General features: G+C 38.8%; 1 protein-coding gene and 1 pseudogene across 3 annotated transcripts in view; both read left to right on the top strand.

Moving 5' to 3' along the window:
* Positions 1-27,919, top strand: part of LOC147906873 (uncharacterized) — an 83,709-nt gene that overhangs the window by 33,970 nt on the left and 21,820 nt on the right. The gene's annotated exons all lie outside the window — the stretch shown is intronic.
* Positions 5,180-8,773, top strand: LOC147906874 (uncharacterized; annotated as a pseudogene). The gene is made up of 2 exons (XR_015547982.1): positions 5,180-7,178; positions 7,261-8,773. The product of XR_015547982.1 is annotated as an uncharacterized LOC147906874 (transcript).

The raw sequence follows: 27,919 nt of genomic DNA, 5'->3' as shown, positions 1-27,919 counted from the left end.
GCAAAAGCTAGAAAGCAAGAAACAGGAAACAAAAAGCGCATTGTAGAACAGGCTTAACAATTCGAGAGTGACACATTTTGGTTACGTTATTTTTTTCCAGATTGAGACGCAAAAAGATATGATAATCATTTTCGCATTTCTAAATGAAATTATATCATTTTTATAGTATGATTATTCAAATCATTTTGTATATAAATGTATTATGTCAGAAATATCAGAAAACCAATAATTTATAAGATATTGTATAGGAGACGAGAGATAATTAGTATATAAAGTACATAGATATATGTATATACTTATAATATTACTCAAAACAGCAAATGATAATATTGTATAAAAAATAAAGTATTGTATTTCCGTAGAAACATTGCAGCTATGCTGTAATAAAGTATTTTAAAGCGAATTGCGCATTTTTAGAAATAAAAAACGCTTCCAGTTTTTGATAGCCAATAATGAAATAAATTAGCGATATTGAATGTTTTATTAATAAATCTTGTTATTATGTCATAATTTCAACTATTCCTTTAAAATCTTCACTTTATAAAAAATAACATACAGTTTCATTGATCTCTTGAAATAAATTTTTAATTAAGCAATAATTAAAATATAATAATTGATAATCCAGGACAAGTTGTGATGTAATTATACAGAAATATTAAAGTGCATGCCGTTTCTACTCTTCCACTGTTATACTAATTTCGACATAACCTTAGAGTAAAATCGATTGATATTGTGATTTATGTATGATTTTATCGTTAAAGTCTCTTATAGAGTATTCGAATAACATAATTAGGGGAACTGTGCGCACCTAAGAGAAATTTAGTGCCTTGGAATGGTTTTCCAAGTTTAAAGCGATATAAGTATGGAAATAGAAACTATAAATACTAAGTATAAGCATATTCAAATCTATAACGGTCAAAGCTTCTCAATGCCTAAATAATTTACAGTGAATTATCTACATATCTATTCTCATATATCCTATATATATACATTTACGGATATTATGGACTTTATCAAACGCAATTAAACTACTGCAACAATATCACAAGTTGAATTAAATTGAAACAAATTCTCAATCTTCGATTCAATATCATATTATAAAGATGTTAATGTGCTGAAATCGTAAATCAATTTATTGCGTTACTGCCTGCGAAAACTACCTTGGCCGGGATTTGAACCCGAATCTCTTGTATTCTGTACAAGCGTTCTAAGCCATTAAACCATCGAGGCCTTAGTAATATTCTTCGCAATAATTCAGTATATGTAAGAACAATAACGCTTCTTGCAGGTAGCATGTATAAACAATAATAAGATTTTATTCAGACCGACATGAAATTAAATACTAACAAGGAGAGGTCGCGGAGCTTGGATTTTGAAAAGTACATATGTTTAAGTACTCTCTAGATATGTTTAGTACTCTAATGGAATAGTACTTGAAGTAGTAAAGCAAGGCGGATTCTAACTCAGGGGCTAGAGGGGAACGCGGGGTGCGGGGAATACTTGTAGGCGCGGGGGATACCTAACGCGGGGAAAGAGGGGGAAAGATCCGGGCTCCTACACAATAGGCTCCTTTTTTTTTTGTCGTCAAAATTTCGCCACTTTTTTTTCCAAAAATGCATCGGTAATAAAGGCTTGCATGTAGAGAAAGATAGAGCGCGCGTAATGTGCTATGAGTGAAGAAAGGATGGAAGAATCAATAGAGTACAAGTTTCTTTATACGACACAGTTTTTTCAATATGGTTTTTCCTGGCGCATCGAGGCAAAGGATGGGAAGTAAAAGACAATACACACAAAATAATGCGAATAAAAATGTTATATATATATATATATATACAGGGTTGGCCATATTCGACGGAAAGATGTTTTTTTTTTCAATCATGGGAAACGTCGTTACTCGATCTAACATCTCTTTCCCTGTATATATATATATATATATTTTTTTTTTGTTTAGTAGTCGAAAAACATTGGCGCTTCTATTAACGCATGGCGACATGTCATCGATCTGATAGTATATATTAGGTGTTGGAATTCGTAGCGTTTTACAAGTGATGGGAAGTACTTTCATTAATGTATTTTTTAATGCTCATGTGAAATAAATAACATTCTTTCATTAAAAACGCTACGAATTAATTCCAACACCTAATATATATATGTTTAGTATATATATATATGATAGTATATATATATATATATATATATATATATATATATGTTACCAATGTTTTTCGGCTACTAAACAAAAAAATATATAACTCTTCCACAGTAAATGTGGAAGACAGGATGTGCAAGTATTCACACAAAGGCGAGTACAAGTCGAACGCACCCTTTTTTTTGTCATCGATCTCTCTTTTATTACTTGAACATGTGTTCTCTCGTCTAGAAAATATTTACTTAAATTTTACGATCGACAATCTAAAAAATTAAAAGCTACGCTTTGTGATTCCTCATTTATTTTACCAACTTCTTATTGTTGACGCCCTTCAATTTGCTTTTACGTTTGGAAATATGAGTCTTTATCTACACAGGATCCACATTTAGATTTTGTACTTACTGAACTATCATGTATAAATAAGATTTTCTCTATATGATTTGCAACCTTTGTCGTAAAAGGTAGTATAAAAGAAGGGCAAAGAGTCAATGACGTATATAAAAAATTATAATTCAGATAAGAAACCTTAATACAAAAACAATTAAAATACAATAAAATAAAACAAACGTTTCAACTCCAATTGAGTCATTTTCAATGCCATCATACAATAATATAACTGTCATTTTCAATTAAAAATTAATACATAATCTTACAATATTCTTAAAATACCTTAACAAAAAATTCTTTCCTCTTTCTGTGTAATACGCTGTGAGTCATTTTTATCAAGAATTAACAAAGTCATAAGAAAGTTCTGGAAAAGTAACAGTAAACAAAAAGAATTAATATTAATCACATAAAAATTAAAAATATGATGATATACCTTAGTAAATCTTTTAAAAGTTCCATAATACACAATGAGAAAAAAATGTAAAATGTAGTCCATTTTGTGGTACAGTAAAAAAGTCTTTTTAATTTAATAGGTTATTAAAGCAAATTCGCAAAGGTAACGAGCATCTGACTTAAACGATGTCACACAACGAAATGTCAAACAGAAAAACATTATCGATAAACGGAAAACGGAAAAATAGGAGGAAAAGGACAGAAGATGTTAGAAAGGAGAAAGAGAATGTATAATGTCAGAATACAAATCCGGCAAAGACTCCGTGTCATTTTGTCTATTAATCCCATGCTTCTGTTTTTTAATATGAACCATTTCTGATATCAACCTTTTGTTGTATGAAGGCTCTATATCCAATATTTCTACTTTATCCCATTTAAAGTTATGATTCTCCACCATACGATGGTTGGAAATCACTGATGGAGATTTTATGGAGAACTTATATTGATATCAGAAACATGTTCATGCAATCTGGTCTTTAATTGTCTTTTAGTTTGGCCAACATAACTGGCATCACAATCCTCACAGGATATTCTATAAACCACATTTTGACTGAACGTGTTCCAAATCATCCTTTCCTCTCCTTATAAAACTTCTCAACGTGTTAGGAATAGTAAAAGCTAATTTACAATTAACTTGTCGTCTGTTGTTTTACTACCGATACGTCGATGATATTATTTTAGCCGCTCCTTCTGAAAGTATTTATGATATTTTGGATGTTTTCAATTCATTATATAGTAGATTACAGTTCACCATGGAGATGGAAGAATAAGTTATTTAGGTACGATGGTAATTGTCGATGAACGGAATCTCATTTTTGATGTATACCGTAAAGCAACCTTTTCCGGCAGATTTCTTAATTTCCATTCACACCACCCACTTTGTCATAAAAGAGGTGTGATTTATGAAGTCGTGGATAAGATATTTTGTTTGTGTCATCCGAAATTCCAACAAAATAATTTGATTGACGCTATTAAGATTTTTTACAGAATGGATATCCGTTAAGTTTTATTTTTTCGACCATTCATAATAGAATAAAATATCACATTAATAAGTTTAATAATTTAAATAAGAATAAGGATGACACTGGGAGAAGGTTCTTTACGATTCAATATGTTAATACGATATCCGAAAGATTTATACCTATTGTCAATATGCTTAATTGTAAATTGGCTTTTACTATTCCTAACACATTGAGAAGTTTTATAAGGAGAGGAAAGGATGATTTGGAACACGTTCAGAGTCAAAATGTGGTTTATAGAATATCCTGTGAGGATTGTGATGCCAGTTATGTTGGCCAAACTAAAAGACAATTAAAGACCAGATTGCATGAACATGTTTCTGATATCAATATAAGTTCAAAATCTCCATCAGTGATTTCCAACCATCGTATGGTGGAGAATCATAACTTTAAATGGGATAAAGTAGAAATATTGGATATAGAGCCTTCATATAACAAAAGGTTGATATCAGAAATGGTTCATATTAAAAAACAGAAGCATGGGATTAATAGACAAAATAACACGGAGTCTTTGCCGGATTTGTATTCTGACATTATACATTCTCTTTCTCCTTTCTAACATCTTCTGTCCTTTTCCTCCTATTTTTCCGTTTTCCGTTTATCGATAATGTTTTTCTGTTTGACATTTCGTTGTGTGACATCGTTTAAGTCAGATGCTCGTTATCTTTGCGAATTTGCTTTAATAACCTATTAAATTAATAAGACTTTTTTACTGTACCACAAAATGGACTACATTTTACATTTTTTTCTCGTTGTGTATTATGGAACTTTTAACAGATTTACTAAGGTATATCATCATATTTTTAATTTTTATGTGATTAATATTAATTCTTTTTGTGTTTACGGTTACTTTTCCAGAACTTTCTTATGACTTTGTTAATTCTTGATAAAAATGACTCACAGCGTATTACACAGAAAGAGGAAAGAATTTTTTGTTAAGGAATTTTAAGAATATTGTAAGATTATGTATTAATTTTTAATTGAGAACGACAGTTATATTATTGTATGATGGCATTGAAAATGACTCAATTGGAGTTGAAACGTTTGTTTTATTTTATTGTATTTTAATTGTTTTTGTATTAAGATTTCTTATCTGAATTATAATTTTTCATATACGTCATTGACTCTTTGCCCTTCTTTTATACTACCTTTTGCTTATTACTACAAAGCCTTTTATATTACTTTTTACTTTGTCGTAAATTTTATTGCCGTGGATCTGACGATTCTGAGGATCTATGTTTTTTGTTTATGTTTCCAATATCGTTGGAAAGATTTTCTAATGGCACGTTTTTTGAATATTGTCACGATCGGTGACCGTTAAAGCTCGAGTTTTGTGTTCGTACTTTGTATTAACGATTGTTTTTTTTTTTTTGGTTGAAATTTTCACGAAACGGAGAAATCTTGGAGTCCATTGGACGTAATAAAATATATAAAAAGGCATAAGTGCTCGATGTACCACAGTGGTGTCCTGGAAGACGAAGAAATCAGTCGCTTCAGTTATTAACGATAAGCATAATATGGCTAACCATCAACGAACATAGCCAACGCAGGCGAGTATGTTCGAAACGCAGATCCGGAACAGTTCGCACATATCAGAGACGAAGTGTTCGAAGTGCTCGAAGAAGTGAACTTCGAAGAAATAATGCATCAAGAAATCGATTCCGACGAAGAAATATTATCAGATGACACTGGCTATACTAGCGATTTGAGCGAGCGTGATACACATTACGTAGAAAGCTTTGTGGCATCATCTGAAATCCGTGCACTGAACAGCCGTACTAAACACTGTATAATCCATTGTTATTATACGACGGGTGGTGCTTTAAGTATATGTGCAGAATGCATGATCCGTTTGGCTGATACTGATATCGCAGGATTGTATCTCGTAAGGAAGCACGATATTGGATATATTTACGCGCTAAGCGGTCAGTCTTGCACAAATTGTAGACTGCCAACATACGTTATATTTCCGTGCAACAAGTGCTCACAGTGCACACATTGAAAAAAACTATTGCGAATAGTATTGTGAACGAATCACGTGCAAGTACTCCGTAGAAGAGTGTGACCTAAGACTGTAAAGAAAAAGACATGGAAAATCACGAGCGAGTGGTACGCGAATTGTTGGAAAGTGCGGCCAGGTGGAATATTTCGCGTGGTTGCAACGATGCGACGAGTGCATCGAGCAGCTTGAAGAACTTTGTCGTGCCAAGCGTTCGCGTCTCGCCGTTGAACACAGACAATCCATGGTGGCGAGAATCGCGCGGCTCGCGGGTGCAATTGGAGCGACGTTTCGTGCACGTTGGTGGCGAGTACGCGAGTCGCGACGAAAGATCTCTCGTCTGACGAGAGATCGACGTCGCGTTTGAAAGCCGTATATCGACAGGTGCTGTGATAAACTCTAATCACATTGAGCCGCGACGGTTTTTGGAAGACGCGAAAGAAATAGTGTTCGAGCGTGTGTGAGACGCAGTAGAAAGACATGGTAGCGCAAAAGTGAACACTGCGTTCAATAGCGAGTTTTCGACGAAGGATAAACGAGCTAATAAGAGCATAATTACAAAGAACAGCGAGATATATCGTTGCATCGATATGCACGAGTGATACGAGCGACACGTCATCGAGTCTATCCTAGCATCGCTCGAAAAATTCCAGGAACGCGACAGCGGGTGGGCATTGTCATCGCGAATCTTCAATTTGATAGTGAATGTGAATAAGCATAATCCAATGCACGCGGTATGTCACATCGAAGTGCCACGAGAAATAGCGACGAAACGAGTGGTGATCAGTGTTTATTCGGCGGACAATGCATGTTTCGCGTGATCGGTGGTCGCCGCTCTGTACCCCGCAGAAAGACATGTAAATCGGGAATCGTCGTATCCGCATTATACAACAATACTGAATCTCGCAAACATTGAGTTTCCAGTGACTTTAAAAGACATTTATAAATTCGAACGGTTGAACGCGGTGTCGATCAACGTGTACGGCATCGAGAATAAACAGGTCCTTCCTCTGCGACTCACCAATGAAAAGAAAGAGAAACACGTCAACGTGCTGTACGTGCAAGATCCACGCAACGACGGTGTTGGACATTTTGCGTGAATAAAAAACCTATTCCGTCTCGTGAGTTCGCAGATTAGTGGAAAAAAGAACAAGAAATTTTTCTGCGATCGGTAAATATATATGAAAAATTATTAATTTTCCGTCTCACTAATAAAATAATGGTAATAGTTATAATTTTTTTCTTTTTTTCAGATGCTTGCACTATTTCAATACCAACGAAAAATTGAAGTCGCACGTAATGGGCTGCGAGAAGATGAACGACTTCGCTATCCGACTGCCGAGCGTGGACGACAAGTGGCTCGAATTTGAGAACCACTGCAATAAGCAGAGCGCCCCATTCATCGTCTACGTTGATTTGGAGTGCGTTCTACGGAAGATGGAACTTAAAAGGGAAAATGTCGCGCGCGTCGTCCTCGTCGTACACGTATCAACAGCACGAGGTATTTAGTATAGGATACTATGTGCGATGTTCGTACAACGACGCGTTATTGTTGTATCGGTTCCGTCGCGATGAAGATTACATAACGTGGTTCGCGCGACAACTCAACGATTTGGCGCATTGAGTTAAAAATATAGTATCCGCCAACGTACCCATGGAAACGTTGTCGAAAGAACAATTGGAGGCGTACCGTAGCGCGACGCGTTGCCATATTTGCGAGAAACCGTTCGCGCCGGACGATACGCGGGTCCGCGATCATTGTCATCTCACTGGTAGATTCCGTGATCCAGCGCATGCAAATTGTAATTTAAATTATAAAAATTCATTTTATATTCCGATCGTTTTTCACAATTTATCAGGCTACGACGCGCATTTTATAATTAAAGAAATTGCTACCGCGTTCGAAGGACATGTAGATATACTACCGATAACTAAAGAAAAATATATTTCATTCACTAAAAATGTCGATAGCACCAAAAACACAAATGAAAAGAATTTTCAGAAAAATTGCATAAAATTACGATTTATCGATTCTTTAAAGTTTCTAAACGCAAGCCTCGATAAATCGTTTTTAAGCAGAGACAAATTAAAAATTATACGTTCCGAATTTCCAACATTATTAGATGAAGAATTTGAATTACTCACACGAAAAGGTGTCTTTCCGTACGAGCACATTGATCGTGTCGAAAAATTGCAGGACACGCGCTTACCACCGCGCGAATTATTTTTCAGTTCGTTGACAGGCGATACAGTCCGAAAGCGATTACGCTCACGTCGCGAACGTCTGGAAGCGATTCTCCATTCAAACGTTCGGCGAGTACAGTGATCTGTACTTGAAAACCGTCTTGTTATTGGCCGACATTTTCGAAAATTTCCGCGTAAGTTGTGTCGCGAGTTACGGTCTCGATTCCGCGCATTACTATACATTGTCTGATTTCACGTGGGACGCGATGCTAAAACATACGCGTATAAGATTCGAGTTATTCACCGACATCGATATGATCATGTTCATCGAGCGCGGTATACGTGGTGGTCTCAGTCAATGTTCCGGTAGATACGCACAGGCTAATAACAAGTACATACGTTCGTACGACTCATCGAAACCGTCGTCGTACTTGATGTACTACGATGTTAACAATTTATACGGATGGGCGATGTGTCAACCATTGCCATACGCCAAATTTCGATGGGTCGAAGACGCTGCGAATTTTGACGTAAGCGCGATCGCTCTGGATTCATCCATCGGTTACATTCTCGAAGTCGATCTTGAGTATTCACAACATCTACACGATCTGCACACTGATCTGCCATTCTGTCCGACGCGCGATAAGCCGCCCGGCAAGCACGAGGCTAAACTTTTAGCGACGCTGTACGATAAACAGCGTTACGTCATCCACTACCGCAGCAATGTACTCGTCACGGTCTTCGCGTAACAAAGATTCATCGAGTACTACAATCTCCATGGCTTCGCGATTATATTGAACTCAATACAAATTTCAGAACTCACGCTAAAAATGATTTCGAGAAAAATTTATATATAAATTAATGAACAACACGGTATTCGGTAAAACTGGAGAATGTGCGCAACCACGTTGACGTAAAATTATTAACAAAATGGAACGGACGGTACGGTGCGGAGGTAATGATCGCGAAACCAAATTTCCACAGCCGTAGCATCTTTGCGGAAAATTTGATCACCATCGAACTGCGCAAACTCGAGGTGAAGTTCAACAAGCCGATTTACGTGGGTATGTGTATACTCGACATATCGAAAGTCTGATTGTACGAATTTCATCACGAATATATGTTACCACTGTTTTGCGACAAATGTAAAATTATGTATACCGACACGGACAGTCTTGTATATAGCTTCGAGTGCGAGGACGTTTACGAGACTATGAAACGCGATATCGCTAGATTCGACACGAGCGATTATCCGATGGACAATGCGTACGGTATGCCTCTCGCGATCAAAAAAGTACCTGGTCTGATGAAGGACGAAAATAATGGTGTGATAATGACCGAATTCGTTGGTCTCAGAGCGAAGATGTACGTGGTGAGGGTGGACGGCAAGAGAGAAACTAAAAAAGCGAAAGGTGTAAAGAGTAACGTCGTAGCGCGAACGATAACGTTCGACGATTACACGTGGTGTTTGAACGAAGAGATCGAAATGATTCGTCATCAGTCATGTATACGATCTAAACTGCACGATGTGTACACGATATCCGAATCGAAAATCGCTCTGAATCCATACGATGACAAACGATACGTCGTACCGGACTCGACGGAGACGTTACCGTGGGGGCATTGGCGGATACCTTTGTAATATATGTGTGTGTGTGTGTGTGTGGTGTGTGTGTGTGTGTGTGTGTGTGTCAACATTTATATTACTATTATGTTTTTTTATATTTTCATACAGTATATACCAGGCGTATGCATAAGTTTTTTCCGGTTTTTTGGTAAAAAAAAAAACACGTAATTTTCAAGGGAAATTAATTTTTTTTTATTCAAAATATTGGCTTCTACACATTTCGCCCATCTTTCAGGTAATTTATGAATATCATACCAGAAAAACTGCTTGTCTTTTGCGACAAACCATTCGTCGAGTCATTTTCCAACTTCCTCGAAATTGCTGAAGTGCTGCTCTGCGAGCGCGTGCCCCATTGATGCGAAGAGGTGATAGTCAGATGGCGCCAGGTCTGGGGAGTACGGCGGGTGCGGAAGGATGTCCCATCCAAGCGATTTCAAGGTGTCTTTCACTGATTTTGCTGTGTGAGACGGCACATTGTCATGTAACAAAATGACCTTGCCATGTCTTCTGGCCCATTCCGGTCGTCTTTCGATTAATGCGTGGTTTAAATTAATCATTTGTTGGCGATAGCGTTGTGTATTAACGGTTTCGCCGGGCTTCAAGAGTTCATAATACACAATACCGCTCTGGTCCCACCAGACACAGAGCATGGTCTTCTTACCGAAGCGATTTGGCCTTGGTGTTGATGGACCGGCATCGCCAGAAAGCCACGATTTTTTCCGCTTCGGGTTTTCAAAATAAATCCATTTTTCGTCACCCGTCACAATTCGATGCAAAAATGATTTTCTTTCGTAGCGTTGAAGCAGCATTTCACAAGTTTGCAATTTTCCATTTGACGTTCATTCAAATTGTGTGGGACCCATTTACCGAATTTATTGATCTTTCCCAGTGCTCGTAAACGTCTGCTGATTGTTTCTTGTGATACATGTAATGCTTCTGCTAATTGCCTTTGAGTTCGAGTTGGGTCTTCATCCAATAACTCCTGCAATTGCTCGTCTTCGCATTTTTGTGGTCTACCAGAGCGCTCTGTCTTTCACATTGAAATCACCATTTTTAAATTGTCGAAACCATGTCTCACATGTTCTAATCGATGGAGCGTGTTCACCATATGTTTCTACCAGCAAACGATGACTTTCAACAGCCTTTTTCTTTTGATTAAATAAAAAAAGAAATGCGTGCCGCAAATGTTCTTTTTCAGGCATAAAACTCGACATGATCACTGAACGATAAAACAAAGACGCTAGTTTTTGGCGGACTCAACTTGTGTGTGTTTGTAGTTAAATGTCAGACGAACAAAATGGCGTATGTGTCAAATTAATACGCTGCGTACTTTTCGCTGGCGCCATCTCTTAGTTAAACCAGAAAAAACTTATGCATACACCTGGTATGTATTATTATTACGCTTTATTATGTATTATTATTATGCTTTATGTATTATCTTAATTGATGTATGTTTTTTCTACATTTTTAAATATTTTCATAAAATGTACATGTTACTATTATTATTATAATTTACACGTAATGCATTTTTTTTACATTTATATAAGTATTACTATTACGTTTTATGTAGTACCATTTATTATGTAGTACTATTATTTTCATTTCATGTATTACTATTATTTTCATTTCATGTATTGTACATTTATATACGTATTTTATATCTGTATACTGCAAAATGAAGATGAAGGGGAAGTAATAAAAAATATACGTTTATATACTTATATTATATATATATAGATATTTTTTATATGTAGAAATAAAATATATGAATCATAATTTTATCAAATAACATTGTTTTTGTGTATCCATGAATTGTGCGATCCATCGAATCCCAGCCACTTGACGTACACCTTGTCTCCCTTCCTGCGCAGTACTTTCTCCACGAGATACACGTCCGGATGAGTAGCGCGATGCAACTCGTACTCGTAGAATCCGTGTTCCAGCGACGGATTTTCCGCGATAATCCTCGTAAATAGGTTACAGGATTGGTACGCTGCATCTTAACGATCGTAAACACCTCGATGGTCCAATTTAGCGTGTAACCCTTCTTAAAAATCGTCTTGTACTTGCTCAAGCGTACCGAATCGCCTATTTTGAATTTTGCAGGACCCGCGATCTTTATCGCGTTGTACACCGTGTCCAAGAGTCTTTCGGCGAGTCTTTCGCGGGAGTTACTTCGGCGAGTCGCATGCCGGTGGTGCGATGCTTGCGCACGTTGTAATCTGACAGGAGACGCGGCAGCTCGTCGATCCACTTATAATTGCCGTTGAGCGTAAACATCTTCCACAACATATCGTTCTTGAGCGTGCGATTGAATCGCTCGACCACTGACGCTTTCAACGTCGAATACGTGGAATAGTGATTAACATCGTGCTTTTTCAAGATTTTCTGCACATCAGCGTTGTAAAACTCTTTCCCCATATCCGTTTGTAAATTTTTCGGACATCTTCTACTCTCTCGAATGATCTCAGCGATAGCGTTAGCCGTCTCGCTTCCACCCTTGTTCTTGAGTGGTACGGCCCACGCGTATTTGCTCAACACATCGATGACGGTGAATATGTAATGGTGGCCTCTGTTGAAACCCGAGTACGGGCGCATCTCAACAACATCAGCCTGCCACAGATCATCATATCTCCGAACTATGACGCGTCTTCGCGTAAAATTTCTTCTCGCAGGAGCGTGCAATTCTTCAACGAGTCGACGTCTCTCGGAGCTAATTTTCTCTCTCTTTTTCTCAGATTTCTTTTTCATGATTCGACGCGTGATATACTGAGTATGAGAAAATAATGTATTTTTTCTCGCTGATATTACTCAACTGAATCGTTTCATGGCTACGCGATTTAATTTATAATAAGACCAGCTTCGCGAAGTTTTTCGATGATCGACAGCATCTCGTTGTCGTGAGCGTTGCCTGCTCGGTACGAAGCGTCGAGCAATTGTAGGCAATCCACCAATTCGTTGGGATCATCCCAGTACTCGTAATCGATCGCGTTGTCATTCAATGTCATTGCATGAAATAATCCCTTTCCAGATTTCTTCTTCTGTTTCTTGGGTGTGATCGACATCAACGGCGCGATTACGTGTTTGTACTTGTATCCCCTGTTGCTCAATAATCGAATGGTACTTGTGTTTGTGCGTGTTCGTCACCAACAGCATGCTCTTGTACTTGTGCATATCGTCTTCCTTGTAGAGGGTATCGTCGGGAATTCTCTTGAAAATCAACTCGTAAAGACCAGGTGTATCGGCGTATCGTACACCATCGATAATTATGTTGTCCGCGTCATCCACGTCGAAACATTTATTGCCAAACATCAGTCCATCCTTGTGTAGGTAAATGCCGTACACGTGATCTATACCGCTCTCTTTATCTTGCACTCCCTTCAGGACAGCCTCGACGTACTTTTGCCCCAGCGGGCCCAAGCCAGCTCATAACGACTCTCGACCTTCCGACGTTTGCAGCTGATTTTGAATCTTCGTCGCTAGCGAGTCTTCCGTCGTTTCGAAAACGTTCTCCAACGACTCTATCGTCAGTACGATTTTGGCACGCGATGTGGAGGTTATCGGCTGTGCGCGATCGTGCGATCGATCATTGGATTTATGCAGAGTCGTGGAACGCTCGAACGTCTCGTTCGCTTCTTCTCCCTCCTCCTTCTCTTGTTCCTCTTCCTCCTTCCTCCACGTTTAGAGACAGACATTGCATCTTCGTCGCGCGACTCTCTTTTTGTAGCGCGCATGCTGGGGCTGTCGACGAAAAGTCGTAGCGGTTCGATAAGAGATTTAAAATGTCTGTTCAACGCGATGCCCTCCTCGATTTTATCGATCTTCAGAGCGCGATGTTTCTTGCGGATCGACTCACTCGTCTTCTCGATCTCCCTCGCGATTTTTTCACGCTCGCGCACATCTGCCATGTCTCTGGTTAAGTATCGGCAACGACTGATCACGTCACGGTATCTCGTTAAATCCTTTTCTGTTTCTGTTTCGTCCGTTTGTGAGCCCACTGTCTTTGTCTATTATTAGAAATTCATATTTTTGCTGCCAACAGTCGCGCCACAACGTGCAAAATTCATCGTACGACATGTCGGTATTCACATGATCGTTGTAAATGTGTTTCAAGTTGGTACTGTCCTGTTTGAACAAGATCAGCAGATTCGCGTATCAGATGTTTAGGTATCCTCGCGTACGTCTGACAGAGATAGAAGCAGTCGACGTTCGCGTGGCGACCCATCGAAAAGTATTCTCTCACCGCATCCTGCTTGTCACATGCCACGTCATCAAAGATAAAAATAGAATTTGGACGCGCCTCGCTCGGTGGAACGATGTCGCTGTTGTTGGAGAACGTAAAGTAGCCGATTTCGTCGATAGACGTAAACAAATTTTCGAGATATCGATACTTTGGCTGTTGCAACGATTTCGAGTAGACGTTTTCGAAACGCACGCCATTCGGGCTCTCGCGTATCGACAACGGTTGCAGCACGAATTTCATGCTCACACTAAGGCTACGCGCTCTCGAACGACTATTTAAAGGCGCGCGAATTTACGAGTCGCGCAGTAGCAAAATGTATCTCGCGCTGTGTCATCCTTTCGACATTCAGGACTTGAACGCCGAGCAGCTGCAGTATATACTGAAGGTCGTACTCTTATGCGTGCACGGTGTCTATATCGACTACGTGTGGGACAAGTTTCCGGAACACGTGAAGGCGGATTAGGAGGTTCGAACGTATCGTCGCTGCGACAAGCACTACAATCAGCTGTGGCAGGGGACGCACATCGACGGTCCCGCATCTAAGATAAAGGACTATAACGAATGTCATCGTCGGGCGGCAGTCTGTTGAATAAAACGCGCTTCCTTTCGAGGTACATTTTCCGGGCTACCAATTTTGCAGTCCGGGCACTCGGCTTACGAAGCGATTAGTCAGAGGTGACGTGGGCATAAATCCACTGGACGCGGCGTGCCGAGAACACAACATATTCTCGGAGCAATGATCTCATCGATAGACACGCGGCAGACAAAGTACTCGCCGAGGAGGCGCGGAAACGTGTCACCGCGAGAGATTCGGCTCTGAGCGAGAGAGCCGCCGCTGCTGCCGTTTGGGCAGCGATGAAAGCCAAGATCAAGATGGCATGAGCATGAAATCAAAAAAGAAGACGACAACGAGGAAAAAGACAACGAAAAAGCGGATACTTCCAACGTCAAAACGAGGTGGTGCATTACCTTTTCTACCAATGTTGGGCTCTGGTCCTTGATTGGTGGAGCGGCCAGCGTATGGAGCGGCGAAAGCGGTAAACGATAGCAAAGCCGCGCGACGTCAACTCGAGGAGCTGCAACGTCACGACCGCACGATGGAACAGCGCCGCGGTCTGCATCTCGCTCCGTACAAATATGAATGCGGATTGTATCTCAGCCCCTATAAACGCAGACAGGATGTAGCAGCGAAGAAAAAAAAAATGCCAAAGAGACGATAAAAATGCCCTCAGGTGCAACTACCAACGTGCAATTGGACGTGCTCGCGAGACGTATGCGCGTACCGTACTTTAGAGGTCTTCATGCGTAACGCTTTACCGACGAGCGGAATACATCGAAACGAAAGCGGTATCGTGAATCTGGACGATGCGACCGGGCCGGGTACTCACTGGGTAGCGTACGCCAAGAGGAACAACCGCGTCGTATACTTTGACAGTTTCGGTAATCTTCGACCGCCCAAGAAACTGGTGCGATATTTCGAGAACGGTGCTACGATGATAGAGTACAATCGTACGTCCTATCAGACGTACGATCAGAGCTTCTGCGGTCAAATGTGTCTGCGGTTTCTACAAACGGTAGACGCGCGTGAATTTAAAAAGCTCGACGAGGTGCTGTAAAATCTCTAGTATTAGTCGAACGCTTTTTCCGTCATGTCGCTGACACTTACGCTGAGCACCGTCCTCGCGGGGAACTACTTTCCCTCCATAGATTTGAGTGACGACGATTACGAGTTCGGTCTGGCGATTTTTGAGACTTATCATGATTCCTAATGTAAACGAATCGAGCAATAAATTTTATTTTGGCAAAGACGACGCAGAAATTACAATTCCCGAGGGTTCGTACGAAGTGCGAGACATAAATGAATTTTTGAAACGTACGATTTTACGGAAACGTTCGCACCGCAACGCACTTGAAATCGTTGACGTAATGCGTTGTGACAATAATAACAACAACAACAACAAAACAACAACAACAATGACACTGATGATGATGATAATGGTGAGAGTGGAGAATACCCGATTACGCTCCGCGCAAACTACAACACGATGAGATGCGAGATTAAATGTGCATACAGAATAAACTTTGGTAAGCCCAACAGCATTGGATCGCTGCTGGGATTCTCGTCGAAGCGTATACTGCGACCGCGAAGATGGCACGAATCGAACATGTCGATCAACATAATGAATGTAAATGTTATCCGCGTAGTGTAACGTGACCGCGGGCGCGTACAGCAACGGCAACAACGCGCACACGATACACGAATTTTCGCCGAGCGTGCCACCAGGATATAAGATATCGGAGAGGCTGACGCAGATCATTTACCTGCCGATCACGGTACGGAGCATTACGGATCTAACGATACGCGTCGTCGACCAGAACGGAAGATTGCTCGATTTTCGCGGAGAGGAGATCACCGTCAGATTGCATGTGCGACAGCGACAGCGAAAGCTTTCTATATATCGAGGGAAAACTGACGAAGAACAAAGTGGTCCAGGATGCTCATGTGGCATTGGGAAATAATTGCGTCGCATTCATATTCGATAAGATTCGATATGAACTCAATGGTGTGGAGATTGATCGTAATAGAAATGTGAATATAACTAGCACGCTCAAAACTATGTAACAGTGTCATCCGACAGAAGCGTGATTCTACGGAATGCCGGCTGGGATGCGCAGACTACTGCAGCCGGATATTTTAATTTCTGTGTACCACTGTATTGCTGGGATTTTGCGAAGATTACAAACGCGTGGTGATCAACGCTCGTCATGAGTTGATTTTAATACGAGCGCGCAATGATAACAATTGTCTGACGGGAGATCCGGCGATAGAGCCAACGATCGAATTATTCAAAGTACAGTGGCGAATGCCGCACGTGTTATTGAGCGAGATAAATAAGCTGTCAATGCTGCGCGCTTTGGAGAGCGGACGATATCTGAGCATATCTGGCTTTTCGCTCGTGGTATTTGTATGAATTTCCGCTCTTGCAGAGCACAATCAAACATTCGTGGGCCATCAAGATGGCTACTCAGCTCGAGAAGCCGCGCTACGTTATTTTCGCTATGCAAACAGGTCGAAAAAACATCATGTCCGAGGATGTAAGTCGATTCGACGACTGCAAATTAATCAATGCGAAACTTTACCTGAATTCGGAATGTTATCCGTACGATGACTTGAATCTGGATTTTGACAAAAACAGATGTGCGATTCTGTACGAATTGTACGCGCGTTTCTGCAAGGGCTACTACGGATACGAGTATCTCGAGCCGAGTCTCACCTTTACAACTTTTTTACGTTATGGTCCATTCGTGATCATCGATTGCTCTCGAGAGCAATCACAGAACGAATCAATCAAGAGTGGCACCGTGGACGTGCGATTAGACTTTGAATGTAAAGAGGATGTACCTGCAAATACAACAGCCTATTGTCTCATCATACACGATCGCGTGATTCAGTATAATCCATTGAACAACGTTGTGCGCAAAATCACCTAAGCGCAAAATCACCTCTAACACGAGAGATCTACGATACGTCGCAATCGACTGCAGTCTTCTCGACAACATGTTCGTGCCAACGTTCGTGGATCTGCAAGGATTCATCGTTAACAAGAAATTTATCGTGAAGGAAGTGGCGGTGCTGAAGCAGAGGACCGTTCTCACGCATTACATTTTTACGAGTCCCGTACCATGGAAATTTTTGACAAGATCCGACAGGTCTTGCGCCTCCTGATTGATTGCTTATCACCATGAATTGCAATGGGAGGACCGGACGATCCCGTACAACGAGGCAAAACATCTAATTACGATGACTGTATTTGAAGATGATGCTGTCGTGTATGTCAAAGGACGCGAGAAACGAAACGTGGCTGCGGAACTTGCTTCTGAACGATAAGCGAGAACGCAAGTACATTGTGACCTTGGATGCAGTTTACGAAGACATGGAATCTTTATCTAATCTAGATGTTACTAATATTATACGTTGTGGACAACATATTAAGAATTGCGCGTTACAAAATGTATTAAAAATATATAATTGGTGGTTGCAAAAGAATTTTTTAAATAAAAATACGTTAACGTATTTATTATGTATTTCTTTTCCCTTCCTTTGTAATGTATAAACGTATGTATAAACGTATGTATAAGCATATGTATAAACGTATGTATAAAAGTACGTATGTACGAATAAACGTATGTATAAACGTATGTATAAACGTATGTATAAATGTATGTATAAACGTATGTATAAAAGTACGTATGTACGTATAAACGTATATATAAACGTATGTATAAACGTATATATAAACGTATGTATGTATAAACGTATGTATAAACGTATGTATAAACGTATGTATAAAAATATGTTTAAATTCGTGACAAAGAAAATACGTAGAAAGACTCTATAAAACGTGTCGCAACATGTTCGAAATTCTTGGAAAGAGGGGGGAGGACCTGTCTTCTCTCATCGATTCCAGAAGTATTACGTCACAATTTACGCGGATGCAATCAGTCTTGATACGATACCGGCTTGTACGAATGGTTGAAAAAATGTACTTCGCTAAAGAGAGCAGTGCATCGTACGATGTGAAGAAGGAATATAACATGTAAGTTTCAACGTTCTATACACAAAAGAAATGTTTTTTAACATTATGTACGGAGCATCGTGCGGTGCGTTTACTGAGCAGACGTTACGATCTGACGAATACGGGCTACAAATTTTTGGAAATTGGAATCAACGTTGGCCCACAGAGTTACGTGGAGATCGCCCTTGAGATCATCGCGGACACGAACTATCGCTGTCTCTCGAAACGTGGAAGAGCCTCTACGAGCAGCGAGGAAATATTTACAAGCTGTTTCGAAACGAATACAAGGATAATTTTATTAGCGTTGGACCGCTAACCGTCAGTGTTTGTATGCTGAACGATGCTACGCTTGTACGTCTCGATTCTTCATCCGTACACATTACGATGACCGAAACGACACTACGCCGTATGTTTGACTTTAACGGGTGTATCGATGTAACGTTCGAACGATTAGCTCGACTCGTCGATACGGTATATACCAAGTATACGCGATTCTCCAACATCGCATTCTCGCTGAGAACATTATACATGATAGCGACATCTTCAATGGACATCAGCTCGTCGATTGCGAATTATTAGCTTTAGTTTTTAATAAATACGAAAACTGGTGTAATAAGATGTGAATAAAACATTTTTTTTCGCATTATTTCGTGTGTATTGTCTTTTACTTCCCATTCTTTACCTCGATGCGCCAGGAAAAACCATATTGAAAAAATTGTGTCGTACAAAGAAACTTGTACTCTATTGATTCTTCCATCCTTTCTTCATTCATAGCACGTTACGCGCGCTCTATCTTTCTCTAACATGCAAGCCTTTATTACCGATGCATTTTTGGAGAAAAAAGTGGCGAAATTTTGACGACAAAAAAAAAGGAGCTCTATTGTGTAGGAGCCCGGACCTTTCCCCCTCTTTCCCCGCGTTAGGTATCCCCCGCGCCAACGTATTCCCCGCACCCCGCGTTCCCCTCTAGCCTCAGGATTAGAATCCGCCTTGCTTTACTACTACTTGAGTAAAGGAATAGAACGTCATATTCAGTCGTTTTCGAGAAAAACCTGTTAAAAGTTTACAGTATTCCTTATACATATATACCGGCCGCGTTAGACCAATTATCGACAAGGTTCCGTAAGGGGATGCTGGAGCGAAGGCTGAAGTTAATCAAGGTCGATATTACAGGTTTTTATTTCCAGTATATAAGATGCCTACGCCCTCTGAGTTAATATGATCATTCAGGAAATTCGATCGATTAATTATCGATATTTTTATTCCGTTTCCTACATTATTATCTTAGCAGGGACGTGTTTAGAGTCGGTTCCACAAATGTAAAATTTATTTTGGAAAATTTTCCAATTTTAGAATTGAGAAAAAAATAAACCATAATTGAAGTTAATCTTATATTTGTAGAATCGGACCTTAGAAATACAGTTGTATTATATACACATGCAGTGTAGGCCGTGTTCCAATATATATCACCAGTATTAAAAATCTATAATATACATAAACTACAGATTTTTAACTTTAATAGCCATATCGATACGAAACTGTAGTAGCACTTTTTCCTGACGTCCAATGTCATTTTAGGTAATAATAATATAATATCAATAAATGAATATGACATTGCACATACATAATGTAATTCTTTTTCATGAATGTCCATATATATATATATATATATTAGGTGTTGGAATTAATTCGTAGCGTTTTACAAGAGATGGGAAGTACTTTCATTAATGTATTTTTTAATGCTCATGTGAAATAAATAACATTCTTTCATTAAAAAACGCTACGAATTAATTCCAACACCTAATATATATATATATATATATATATATATATATATATATATATAATGAGTATATCTGTACACATAAAATGAGAATTTATCAGAGAATTCGTAATTTGATTATCTTTTTAAGATGTTATGTCTGATCATCTGCGTTTGATTCTCGTTAGCTTTAATTTATGTTAGTTGTATGTATATTCTGATATTGAAAATATAAAAGCATATATCACTAATATCTGTATTTGATCATAAAAAAACATATCTCTTTTTATTTTTTCAACGTAGAAAAAAAAGATCAGTACACCTTTTTTGTTACACGTAACAAAAAGAGATGAAGTAGCTACACACATACGTGAATATGAATTAGAAATATATTTTATGTTTTGTAATGTGAGTACATCATAATGCACATAAAATATAATTCTATTATTCACTAATGTGTCTATATTATATCTGCATGAAAAGCTAAGTATGAGCTAAGTATGACACAACTTCTATCTCTCTTTTATAGGCCTTCTACAATAAGCCATTAGTTACAAATCAGAAGTCAGAAGCTAAAAATTGATCAATCACAGTCAATTTTTCTGACTTCTTATTTATGACTGATTTATGACTTATAATTGTAAAAGGTCCATTAAACATAATAAAAAGAGATGGAATAGCTACATATGTATGTGCAATGTATTTACGTACTGACAATACATGTTATATCCTAAGTTAAAATGGTATTGAGAATAAAGGAAAAAGTGCTATTACATTATACGTATATACATGTATTTCAAATACATGATTACATACGAAGCTATATCTAAGTCACAGTCAGAATGTATTTAGTAAAAATATACTTATTGTAACTTGCTGTTAGTCACGTACACATTGACCTATAAGTGTATACATTTGCTAAAACATTTTGCTTTGAATATGATATACTTAGATACATTTCATAAACGTACAGCATTGTACGAAAATTATGCATGTGACTATTGACTGTATAATGTATGTTATATATATGTATAACGTATATATTATATAGGGTGTCCAAAAAGACCCCGGATTTAGGAGCTGAACATAAAGGTGACCATAACTATAATCGTAAAGGAATGTGAATTATACTTGTATCGCTATGCATAGTATAATATACGACAAAATATAATATGTTGACCTATGATTCACGTTCTCTTCTATGATTGAATTACAGCCATTCTTGTGCTATAAGGCCATTACATAACGTTTTTAGAAAAAACGTTTCAGACAAAAGTTATAAGGTTTCAAAGAAGCTGTTTACTGATATTCAGTCTTTTTTTTTCTTCATTAGTTTCTTTGTTTCATCATGTCAAGCAATCAGCTTTTGATTCCATCATGACGATGCTATTCCCATTTCTTTAATTGCAAAATTCTACAAGTTGATTTCGTATAATAATTATATTTCACCAAATTTGATAATCGAATGCCTCTGTGTTGATTGTATGCCGTTAGTCCCACTATATGTATATCACGTGTTCTTGTTCATTATTATATCAGTTACCTGACAGATGGCGTGAGCACCCTTCTCGTATTAACCTAACCTTTTTATTATTGTTCGCACGCGCCAGAAACCAAGCTCTGTATTTTTATCTTATTCAGCAATAAAAATCCCAATAGGTTATGGGCCCAGGAGTGTGAACGGCTATAATAATAAATAAAAAAAAGGAGAGTGATAGTGTGTGCAAGGAAGACAGAGGTCCAAGTAACATCGCTTGAATCTGCAAGGATGGAAATAAACTTGAAGTCTGTTACGCAACTGAACTCAAGCAGTTACGTTCGTTGGCGTTTTGAAATTCAGGCTCATCTCGAAGCAAACGATGTGTTTGATGTGGCTAATGGATCGAGAGAGCAACCAACGGATGCCACACTGGCTGATTGGAAAAAGAAGGACGCCTTGGCGAGGTCTTTGTTAAGTAAATCTTTCGATGATGCACATTTTAATTTGGTGGTCGTAAATCATCCGCTGATATGTGGAAGACTCTCGTGGGACATTATGACGAGGTTTCAAACACGACGAAGCTAGCTGCATTGGAAGCATACAACGACTATCACTGGAAAGACGATATGACTGTGACGTCGTATATTTCAGCTTATGCTCATTGAAAATAAGCTCAAGGCGCAAAAATTAAACATTGAAAAGGAAATGATTATTACAAAAATTGTTCGTGGTCTACCGCAAAAGTTTGATAACTTCAAGCAAGTATGGCGGATTTGTCCTACGAAGGACATTACGATGGAACAATTACAAGCAAAACTGTTAGATGTCGAACGTGACGTTAACGTGACGTCATCCGGAAATCATGGTGTAGCGTTATCTGGTCAGAAAGATCAGAAAGACCGAGAAGTTTTCAAAGGTAAGAAGAAAGCAGACTGGAAAAAGGACCGAAAGAAGCTACAATGTCACAACTGCAAAGGTTTTGGACATTTTGCTCGTGACTGCCCATCCGAGAAGAAAGACACGAGCTCAGAAGGATGTTCGTCTAGCAATCGTGTGGCAATGCCAGCAAAACAACAATTAGAAGATATTGATGAGTGGATCGGTGATTCAGGTGCGTACAGCCATATTACTCGTAATAGTGATTGGTTTGTAGAATCAAAGGCATTGGATCCTCCGGAAGAAGTGAAAATAGGGGATGGCAGAATTCTAATGGCGATGGCTATTGGCAAAATAAATGTAACAGTCCATAACGGTAAAGAGTGGGTGCCGAGATGTCTCAAGGATGTAAGTAAGTCAGAGGTTGTTGTAAAGAATTCAAAAGGCGAGGTGATTGTCCGTGGTATTAAAAAAGGACACTCGATGTATCGGATGCTGATCAAAGTCGAGAAACCAGCTAAGGTTTGCACGGCTCAGAAGGAGATCTCCGCATCATGGGAAACTTGGCACCGTCGACTTGGACATGCAGGAAAAAACAAGGTCAAAGCTCTATTAGAATCTAAAGGATATTGTGTAACTGGAAAAGAAGATTTCTTCTGCGAAGCCTGTATTTTTGGAAAAATGACCAAAGGACCATACAAGGAAATCATTAATAAGGATTTCAAGCCAGATGCAAAAATTCACTGCGACCTTAGTGGGAAGGTTTCAATTGAATCGGCAGGTGGTTGCAAATATTTTGCTGTTTTTGTTGACGAGAGCTCAGGATACAAGAAAGTTGCCATGCTGAAAAAGAAGGAACTTGTCGAAGAATTCAAGAAAGTGATTCAGGAAGTCAAGGAAGAGACGGGTCATCCAATTGAGATTTTGCGGACTGATCAAGACACTGAATTCATTGGTACATCATTTCAAGATCTTCTGAAGGAACATAAAATCAAGCATGAGATGAGTGTTGAGTATACACCACAGTCGAACGGTCGAATGGCCGAACGTGCCATTCGATCTCTTACAGAAAAGGCTCGATCTCTACTGCAGATGCAAACTTGCCAAAGTTTATGTGGGCCGAGTGTGTCTCGACTGCTTGTTATCTGTCCAATCTCGTCGCCTCGTGATCTAAAGAAGACATCGTATGAACTCTGGCATGGGAAGGAGCCGTCCATTGAACATCTGCGTGCATTCGGTTGTGATGTTTTTGTGCACATCCCAAAACCGAAGCGAAATAAGTTCGACAAGAAAGCTCGAAAAGGTCAGCTGATAGGTTACGGACCGAGTACGAAGCTGTATCGAGTTTACTTTCAGGATCTTCAAAATGTTCGCATCGCACGTGATGTAAAATTCAATGAAGGAAAGCAAAATTCTTTCTATGTAGAAGACGAGATAAAATCATTATCCACCAATGACGAAACTTATGAAGTCAAAGAAAATGATTCTACTGAGATTGTAAATGAGATCGTTAAAGTATCTACTCATCCGAAGTCAACAAATGTACGCAAACCCAGTGGACCTTTAACCATGAAGTTCCGAAGTCGTAACATCATCAGTGAGGATGTTCCTGACGAGAAGCAACAAGGAGGGCATGAAGTCCTGATGGCGTTAAACATGGAAGAACCCAAGACAGCAAGAGAGGCTCTTGAGGGTAAGGACTCCACCGGATGGCAAATGGCTATGCAAGATGAACTCGATTCCTTCGCGAAAAATGATGTGGTTGAGACATGTGTCTTGCCATCAGGAAAGAATGTTATTGACACAGGCTGGGTATTGAAGATCAAACAATATCCAAATGGTGAAATCAACAAGCTAAAGGCTAGAATTGTTTGCCGTGGATACAGTCAAAAACGTGGGATTGATTTTACGGAGACATTCGCACCTGTAGTTCGTATGGATTCAATTAGAATTTTGTTAGCTATTGCAGCTCATGAGAAGCTGGTGATCAAGCAATGCGATGTCAAGTCGGCATTTCTCTACGGAGACATCGAGGAAGAAATTTATGTGCGATCCTCCTGATGCAGTAGACATTGATGATGGAAAAGTTTGGAAATTAAAAAAAATCGCTCTATGGTCCGAAGCAGTCACCTCGGAATTGGAACAAGAAATTTAATAAGCTTGTCACAACCTTCGGTTTGATTAATTCTATAGCTGATCCTTGCATATATTATGGAAATGGTCAGAAGGGGCGTTTGTTGTTGGCAATATATGTAGACGACATCCTCGTTGCTGGACAACCAGAAAACGTTGTGACTGAATTGCTAGATTTCATGAGGGCTGCGTTCGAGATAAAGATCGAAGAGCCAACCTGTTTCTTAGGTTTGGAACTAAATGTTGACCGAAGATCAGGACGTATTCGCGTAAATCAACAGGGATATATTCGTAATATGCTCGCTCGTTTTGGCATGGAAAATTGTAACAAAGCCCCTACTCCGGGAGAAGTTCAAATTAGGAAACATCAATTAACGAACGATGAAACATTTGGAGTTCCATTCCCTTATCGACAGGCTATTGGATGTTTACTATATGCAGCGACGCATACGAGACCATATCTTTCAGGTTAATCATGCTGCTCGCGCTATTGAAGCACCAACACCGTATAACGTGAAGGAAGTGAAAAGAATTTTCCGTTACTTAAAAGGCACAATGTCAATAGGAATTCAGTTTGGTGAAGGTAAAAACGAAGTTGTTGGATATTGTGATTCAGACTATGCTGGATGTCCGGACACTACTAAAAGTACTTATGGACATGTGTTCGTATTAAACGGTGGACCAATATCCTGGGAATCATGGAAGAGCACGATTGTCGCTGACTCCACAACTGTTGCTGAACTGCAGACTGCTTATGAAGCATCGAAACAAGCCATATGGATTAAAGATCTCATGAAAGAACTCATGACGTCTTCTGAGAAACCAATAATAATCTATTGCGACAATGAAGCGGCTGTTAAGCTGTCAAAATCCGAGGAAATAAAGAAGAAAACCAAGCACGTCAATGTTCGCTTTAATTTTCTACGACAGATTGTTGGAGACAACAACGTGGAAGTTAAACATATTGCGGGCACAGAGAACCCAGCGGACATGTTAACGAAGCCTCTACCCCATGCAAAGCTGCTCCATTGCTGTAACCTTCTTTTTATCGAGTGAGACTACGTCAAGAGGGGGTGTTGATTGTATGCCGTTAGTCCCACTATATGTATATCACGTGTTCTTGTTCATTATTATATCAGTTACCTGACAGATGGCGTGAGCACCCTTCTCGTATTAACCTAATCTTTTTATTATTGTTCGCATGCGCCAGAAACCAAGCTCTGTATTTTTATCTTATTCAGCAATAAAAATCCCAATACTCTGCCAGTAAATTAAAAATAGTCAGTTCACGATGAAGGCCTCTGACATTTATCTATAACTAGCCAAAGCACGATTTACGGCTGTGGCATTTTGTTATAACTAGCCAGCTCACGATTAACGCCTCTGACAGTAAATTAAAAATAGTCAGCCCACGATGAACGCCTCTTGGCATTGGATCTAATTAAAAAGCGCAAATTATTGTTATAACTATATCACTTGTATGATAAATAAAAGTGATATTTTCACGAATGATATAAAGATGCTAACCTTTTCCATGCTGGCTTTATAGGGTGCCTTCCAACAAGAAACACACATCACAATAAGCAATTTTGACCTTCTAGAGTGCCTTCCAACAAGAGACACAATGTGACACGGTGCATCATTACAATCTTGTTCGCCAATATAAGGATGAGATAATCACTGTGTACTGAGTGAGTCGCTTGTTAGAAAGCACCCATAACCTTCTCTTATCAAAGACAGACAATATTCTGCTACTACATTTTTTTCTATTTTGTGAACACAAAACACTATATAAATACACACACACACACACACACACACACACACACACACACACACACACACACACACATATATATATATGGTTGTGTGTAAAACATTACTACACTGAATTGACAGTTCTGTTGCGCGGCAACGATACTGTGAACGCGGGTCATACTGGTTACAGCTGATTGACATATAACGCCGTTGTTTTCTGACATATACAGCGTCACACAAAATGATATATGTATGCATATATATATATATATATATATATATATACACATACATACAAAAAATTTTTATTTTTCACTCTAAGAAAAAAGATACATAATCGATATCATGATCATATTATCTTCTCCTTAGCGACTAATTAAGAAAAGGCATTCACCGTATCTAAATCTACGTTATTGTAAAAACTCTCTATTATCTTTGAAGTTCTATTATTGATACATCATTTAAGTGCATTCTCCAGGTTTATTCCACTAAAAAAAAATACAAATAGATGGCCAGATATATGACGCGGTAAACTAAAATTCTATATTACATTCTGTGGCGCAAAAATGTGATCAGTAGCCCTTTGAAACTGAATGTATCATAAAAATAATAAAGTAATATTTTAAAAATACATTACATTCAGTAAAATGCATTAAGTTATTATAATGTTCAATCACTATTATTAAGAAAATACAATATTATGTAGAAAGGAAAATATTTTATTTTATTTTATTTTATTTTCATGACAATTTGCTGGAAGGTATGATCGCAACATACTGTTCCTTATATTGTGACGTTCTTGAGATGTACGTTCGCGCGTGAGCGGTTCGGCCGTCAAGCGTCAAGCGGTTGTGAAGGAAAAATAGACAGCATTTCAGAAATCGGCCCGAAATGCGCAACTAATTTCGAGCACATTGAAGTACACCTATATAATTTCTGTAATTTTATGAAAAGTATATTTGGAGTAATAGGTTTATTAATAACATTATTTATTAAAAAAATATTATGAAAAAAGGAAAAAGCAGGATCGGACATAAGATCTTCAATATTCTGATCTTGCACCCAACGCCCGAGATCACGCTGAGTTCTTGCGGATTACCTCGACGAATACGGTACAAATGGCGCACGGAAAGTCTTAAACTATTGTATATCTCATCAATGTTTATGTTTTGAAATCATTTTTGCATTTGCATTTTCGCTACGTTAATGAGAAAGATATATGATTAATATAATTTAATAAAAAGAAAATGAAAGAATTTTAATTCACAAACA

The sequence above is a fragment of the Acromyrmex echinatior genome, chromosome 17 (genome assembly GCF_024713525.1).
Source record: "Acromyrmex echinatior isolate Ae372 chromosome 17, ASM2471352v2, whole genome shotgun sequence".
NCBI classification, from domain to species: Eukaryota; Metazoa; Arthropoda; class Insecta; order Hymenoptera; family Formicidae; genus Acromyrmex; species Acromyrmex echinatior.
Note: the sequence above shows the minus strand (reverse complement) of the source record. Positions and strands in the feature narration are given on the sequence as shown.